Raw genomic sequence first — 7540 nt, 5'->3', positions numbered from 1 at the left:
GTGACACAGCCACAGGAACAGCTATGACACCCCCACCAGCTTTTCAAAGTAACGCCGCAGCGTCTTCCCAGCATGCCCAGCACATGTCTCCCTGGACCTCATTGGCTGTAGCCGAGTCGGGTGCCCGCCCCTCAACCAATCACTGACAGGGAAAGGCATGGCCTTGTTCGGCTTGGAGGTAACATGGCGGCCGAGGCTTCTCTGATGGGGAGTGGAGAAGGCCTCCCCAGGAGAGACTGCTAGAAGAGGGAGGATGCCCGCGAGGCGGGAGGCTGGTGACCTTCTTCGTCCCCATGGTGCCCAGGAACGTCAGCGAGAGTAAAGTTTCTGAATGCCTTTTGTTGCTAAGAGAATGGAGGGCCATCTTGGGCAAAGGGATGGGGTAGACCGAGATCCTGCATTCACGAGAGGGTTCAGTAATGTTCAAAGCCAGCTAGAGAGCTGAACAGAGGGAGCCCTGTGTCCAGAATAAGGAGTGAGAGCAAAGACAGGTGAGTTAGAAGGAAGCTGAGGTTTCCTGCTGGAAGAATAGACAAAACAAAAAAGTACGCAGCAGCTGGGGAGTCCTGTTCTAAGGCCGATGGTACTCGGCAGTCAGGACAGCTGTCAGAGTGAGGTTTATGGGTTGGACGGACCCTTAACTGGTGCCAGCAGCACCCAAGAGAAGGCTGCTTTCGGGCGCCTGCTCAGGAAGAGCTTGAATCCCTTCCAGGGCCACACCTGGACTTCCTGTCAGGCTGCTCTCATTACACCGCCTCTTCCCTGGGACCTCTCAGCTCCGGCCAAGGTCTCATTAAACCCCTATTTTCCTTTTCAAGATATGTGCGATTTCTTGCATGAATGGACAGGGATGTGGGTACAACAAATAGATGATTTCTTACAGATCCCATCATCTTGGCCCTCCCTGCGTAGGAACGAGTTACTCCTGGCCATGCTGTCTCTGTAGGTCTCCCCTACAAACATCATTCTCTGTGCAGATTGGACCCTACCTATATCCCACTCTCTTCTCTCATCTCTGAACCCTGCAGAACTCACTTCGCAGGCAGCTAGATTTTGCACGTTCTTTTTACAAAAAGCTAGTTGAGACAAAGTCCATGTGATTATATCTGGCCCATGTGAAACCAGGGATGACTGGCCTCTGGTATTCCCTAACCTGACAGATTAGGGCTCATGTGAGTGGGCATGGGGGCAGGAAGGGGTGCCCAGTACTGGCTTTGGGCTGGCAGCAGTATCCATGGCTTTGGGGGCTTGTCTGGCATGGAGAAGGTTAATGGGGCATTGCAAAGAACAAGGAACCAGGTCCAGGATGATAGAAAACCTGGGTTGAGGAGGGCCTCACACTAGCTCTCAAAGCCTTACTGACTCTGCTGCATAGCTCCTTTCTGGAATGGTCAGGGAAGACAGGACAGATCAGGGAAAAAAGGCTCCCAGCCATTCTAAATGGACGTCTCTTATACTGAAGAGGGTTCCTCTGTTCTTCACTTGGAGGAGCCTCACTCTTTCCTCTTATTTTACTCACAAGTCTGTGGGAAGTCCAGGTCCTCCAGCAATTCTCACTGATGAGCTTTGTTCCCCTGAGACGACCTCCCCACACCCTTGGCCCACACACACCCTGTGTGTGCCTCATGGTAATTTCTCTCATGGTCTCAATCCCTGCCTTGGACTTTGGGCCTCCTGGGTCCCCACAGGACTTGACTTTCCCAAAGGCAGAGGCTGTGGCTTATCCATGGTGGTCTCCTCACATCGAAGCCCACACCTGGTATGTGGGAAGGTATCTAATAAATATAGAATCGTGCCTTCCTTAGTGAAGACCAGGGAATTTGGAACTTGGCAGGGGCAGGGAAGAGGACTACTGACTGGAGTGTTACCACCTGGTGTGAAGGAGGAGGCGGAAAACCACCCAAAGCAGACACACAATAACTAGAAGCTCACAGAAGGCAAACGGCTCTGCAACTTTGGGAGCCTCTGAGGCAGCAGCCAACTTGAAGGACAATGTTGCTGTTACTGAGGGCTCCGGGGCACTGAGCAAAGGTTAGCGACAGAAGAGTGCGGAGAGATTGCAAAAAGGTCTCAGCCCCCACAAGTGGTTGCAGAGGGAAGGTGTGGTTGTTTCAAAGTTTGCTTCTGTCAGGATCACACTCTCAGCTCTTTGAAGCCTCCTTCCTGTAAGGGTCTCCGACAGCCCAGATGTTTCTGCGACAAACTACTGTCTCCTGTCTGGCTTCTAGACCCTAAAGGGTGTCACTGGGTTTTTCAAGCCTTTTTCAGGATTTTCAAAAGCCTCCTGGGCAAAGCTCACTGGGGAGTCCAAATGTTAACATCCTTGCTATGGGCTGGAATTAAATCAGTTCCATGTGGTAACAGTTATGCAGTATGATGAGTAGTTATGTGTGTCCTGGTTCATAAAATAGGGACTGACAGCGTGTCCTCTCTCCCAGCACCCAGATTGGTAGGCTCTTGTGAAATTAATCCTGATCAAGTCCATTTTCTGAAGAAAAACCACATGGAGAAAGAGGTGGAAATATGAAAATGTCTTTGGGCTGTAAGAGAAATGACACGTAACTTCCCTTCCAAATAGTTTCCTCCAGGAACCTGAGGGCAGGAAATCTGTGTGGAGACCCGTTTGTGGTACAGTCACCCCCCCACCCAGGGTGGTCAACAGGGAGCACAGCCCCTGTAAGCACAAGCAAATGGCATCTCCAATAAAACCTCCATGTGGGGGAGGAGAAGAGAAGCTATGCATCTTCTTGTAGGCTGGCCATTGCTCTGGAAAGCTGTGCAGCAGAACACAGGGAAGGGGAAGGGCTAGGGGCTCCTTACCCAGTGTCTCGCTTTCCCCCTTCCCTGCAAAAAAGGTAATGAGGTGGGGTCTCCTGGGTAGGCCCATAAGAGTGAGACAAACCTGACCACAGGAACCTCTGCTTGCTCCGGGTCCTTTCTCCTGTCTGGGTCATGTCAGCATGGACAGGCAGTGAGTGGTGACAGGAGCATGGGGCACATGGACATCAGGTTGTTGGATGTGGCCTGACGGGCATGGATTGCTCCTCCTTAGCCACCTGGTCTCCAAATAGGCTTTGGAAGTTACCAGGGAAACTGGGAACCATCACAGGTTTATTTCCAACACCTGGAAACTCCTTTCAAAACATCTGTCCTTTTTCTGGTGGCTTATTGATATGAGACACCCTTCTATAGAAAGGGAAAAATACATGAAAACTTCAGTGGCATGAGGAAGGATGTTCATATTTATCAAGAAGCTAGTAAATATTCATATTTAATTGTCATAATGATTGTTTTTCTGCTTATTTTAGTGTGGAAACTGAGGCTCAACAAGGTAAAATGTGCTTAGGATGAAACAGAAAATTCCAGAACCAAAGCATGGGCTTTTTGCCTTAAATGTCATAGGGCCTTGGAGGTATAGCATGTCCGGAGGTTATGGGGATGTGTAAGGACATAGGCAGGTGGAGAGAAGGAGATTTCCGTGAGAAGCTTCCCTCAGAGCCAGTGCCTAGAGCTAAGGAATAGACTTTCCTAGGGAATAATATTTCCCACTCTCTGGGCACTTCATGCTTCTTGCACCTCAGACCTTGTAGCTGGGGGAGATGAAGTAAATCTCTCAGAATTTTCTTTAGTGTCTATTGATGGCAAACTCTCTCAAGTGATGTTTGTTTGAAAACATGTTCATGGTGCGCAGTCTAAAATTCCAGGTTGGCAGTTCTTTTGAAGAAACTTAAGACAATCCACTGTCTTTTAGCACCATTGTTACCAATGAGATGTCGTCTGTCAGTCTGTTGTGCTTTCCTCTCTGGCTAGCTTGGTGATCTTTGTCTTTGGTGTTCTGTGGTTTCAGTATACTATGTTTTAGCTGACACTCTCCTTTTATTCAGCCTGCTTGGGGCTTGTTTGAATTTCTTAAATCAGTGTATTGGTTTCTGTAATGATTAATCTTCTGTGTCCTGGCGACCCTCAAGCTTGTCTAAACTGTAGTGCATAACACTAGTCTAAATGTCACTGTGAAGGTTCTTGTGATGTGCTTACCATTACTAGTTATAATCAGTAGACTTTGTGTAAAGCAGGTTACACACCAGAATGTGGGTGACCTATTCCATCAGTTGAAGGCCTTACGAGCAAAAACTTAGGTTTCCTGCAAGGAGTCTACCTCAGGACTACCATAGAAATTTTGTCCCAGCTTCTACCCTGCTGGTGGGCTCTGTGAATTTTGGACTCAAGATTGTAGCTTCAACTCTTGCCTGAGTTTCCAGCCTGCAGCCCTGCTCTGCATATTTCAGACTTGTCAGTCCCCACAATCATGTGAGCCAATTCCTTCACACCCGTCGCCCTCTGCTGGGAGAACCATGATGAAAACAGTGTTAGTCAAGTCTAGAACTTCTTGGCCATTCCCTGTTCATTTGTTCATTCGTTCGTTCTTTATTTATTTATTTTAGGGACTGCATTGAGATTTAAGGTTTACTTTTCCTGCTCTATTTTCTATCTTTGTTTACCTCTATAATGTTTCTATTTATTTGTCAGAGTTACAGTTTGAATAATTTCTTTAGATTTAGATTTCCAAGTGGATGATTTTTTTTTTAAAAGATTTTATTTATTTATTTGACAGAGAGATCACAAGTAGGCAGAGAGGCAGGCAGAGAGAGAGAGGAGGAAGCAGGCTCCCTGCTGAGCAGAGAGCCCGATGCGGGACTCAATCCCAGGACCCTGAGATCATGACCTGAGCCAAGGCAGCAGCTTAACCCACTGAGCCACCCAGGCGCCTGGATGATTCTTTTTTTAGCTGAATCTGATTTACTGCTAAACCCATTCCTTGAGTTTTAAATTTAGTATAAATATATATAAACATACACACATGTACATATATTATGTACATGCACACGCACATGTATATGTATGCACAGATACATATATGTGTACATATATGTGTACACACATGTGCATATATACATATGTATGTTATTTTATGTATATATACATATATGTATGTGTATGTATTTATGTATAAATAACATATGTATATGTTATTTTATGTTATATATATAAAATAATTATTTTATGTATATATGTATGTGTACACACACACACACAACATATATATCCCAAGAAGTTGACTCTTATCAGATTTGCTTAGACATCCAATATAGTCTTTTCTACATACACACTTTTCAAGTGTGCGTTTTATTTCTATAAACATATTAAATAGAATCTTTTATAGTTATGTCTGATAATTCCATTATTGGAAGCCCTTTGGGTCTGTTGATGCAGCCTGCTATTTCTACTAAACCTCACTTATAGTGTCTTGTTTCTTTGAATACTCAGTTGTTGTTGACTGAATCTGCTCATTTTCCTTCAACTTTACACAGATCACTACGAATTAAATTTTCAATCATATTTTCTGTGTGAATCTGGGCTGCAAACTCACATAAAGTTTAGCTCATGCTTCCTAATATTTTTGAAGATTTATTTATTTTAGAGAGAGCATGTGTACACACAGGGCGGGGGCAGAGGGAAAGAGAATCTCAAGCAGACTCCCTGGTGAGCTCAATCCCAGGACCCCAAGATCACGACCTGAGCCAAAATCAAGAGTCGGATGTTCAACTGACTGAGACATCCAGGAACCCCTCATGTTTCCTAATTTTAGGGATGAGTTTTCCCAGTTTTACTGGGGGATTGAGATAGTCAAATTTTCTTGCAGCCTCCTTGGAGAGAAGGTGGGAACAGCTGGGTTTCCTTCTGGTTCACGCTCATTAGCCCCAAGGGTGTAACTGGGGTCCCAGTTCTGTGGAGGATTTCGTGATAGATTTCTCACCTGGGTAAATCCTGGGCTTGATCTCTTATACCTTAGGCTTTTAAAGGATGTTAAACCAAACTCAGCCAAGCTTACCTGTTTCAAAAAGTCCTTTCATGGCTCTGCTTACATCTCTGAATTTCCATATTCACTTAGTTCCTGGTCCAAGAATGCTTTACCTTTTGGTCAGGTCAGTGATTTTTCTAAGAAGTTATTTTATCCTAGATTTTTAGTTGTTTTCAGTGGAAGGAATAATCCAGTCACCTAGACACTCCATGTTATTGGAAACTGAAGTGTCTATATTTTTAAATGGCAAACCTTGCACTTCTGGGATAAACCCAAATCTGTCATGATATAATACATACATTGTTGGAATGGGTTTACTGATATTCTGATTATTTACACCCTTGTTTTATGGTTGAGAATGTCCTCTATTTTTCCTTCTTATCCTACCCATGACTGGTTGTTTAAAAATCCTGGTAATACCACTCTTTAAAAAATGAGTTGGAAAGTGTTCTCTCCCTCTCTTCTACACCAACACCCAGGGAGCAAGAGAGGATGGGACTTGTCCAAGGCCACATACGTTTTATGGCCGAGGTCAGGACTAAGTCTCCTGTCCCTGTACCCAGGGCTCCTTTGAACCCGTCAGTGCCACCAGCTACCCAGAAGTCATACCCTGATCACCACCTCTGCACTGAGTATCCAGGTCAGGAAGGTTCTTAGTGAATCAATAGAAAACATATGTATAAATGGATGGATTATGGATGCATGGATGGAGGATGGATGATGGATGCACAGATGCAAGGATGGATGGAAGGAGGATGGATGATGGATGGATGATGGATAGATGGAGGGAGGATGGATGATGGATGATGGATGGATGATGGATAGATGGAGGGAGGATGGATGATGGATGGAGGGAGGATGGATGATGGATAGATGGAGGGAGGATGGATGATGGATGGAGGGAGGATGGATGATGGATGGATGAAGGAAGGATGGATGATGGATGCATGGATGCATAGATGGCTGTAAGGAGGATGGATGAAGGGAGGATGGATGATGGATAGATGGAGGGAGGCTGGCTGGCTGGCTGGACGGATGGGCTTTCCCCACTCTTAGCTCAGTAGACCATCATGAACTGAGTCAGTGCTTACACCCAGCCTCAAGCCACCTGCTTGGCTCCATTTTTCAATGACCGGGAGGTCCTAAGATCTTTTAACCCAGCATCCCTTTAGGCTGTGACCAGAGTGAACATGCTCACCATGGTGGTCAGCCCATGGCAAATGCAGGATATCCCATCCTAGACAGCAAGGTCAGGGCTTCCTTACCTGGATTGCGCCAAGGCCCTAGGGCCTTTTGGTGTGTGTGGTGGTGGAAGTGGGTTCCTGTCACCTGTCCTCCCAACTACTGCTGAGATGCCCATCAGCCAAGCCTGGTGACTCATGGAGGCTTGGGTCTGTGTTTACTGTGGAGGTGATGTCACATAGCATGGGGGCTGGTCCTTAAAGCACTGCAGATCCCCGAGAACCTCCCTCCTCCCCATCCTTGAGTTGGGGAAAGCCCTTCCACTCTTCCATGCCAGGTTTTCATTTCTTGCCCCTCCCCTGGCATCATTCTCACTGAGTTTACTCTTTTGAAAATAAAGCCAGGAGAGGAAACTATCTTCAGGCAGATTCTGCTTCTGCTCTGTCACCTGCACCCTCCAGCCAAGGGGACATGGCAGGAATGACTTCTTGGCACTGA

The sequence above is a fragment of the Mustela lutreola genome, chromosome 9 (genome assembly GCF_030435805.1).
Source record: "Mustela lutreola isolate mMusLut2 chromosome 9, mMusLut2.pri, whole genome shotgun sequence".
NCBI lineage: Eukaryota > Metazoa > Chordata > Mammalia > Carnivora > Mustelidae > Mustela > Mustela lutreola.
This window is presented reverse-complemented; position numbering follows the sequence as displayed.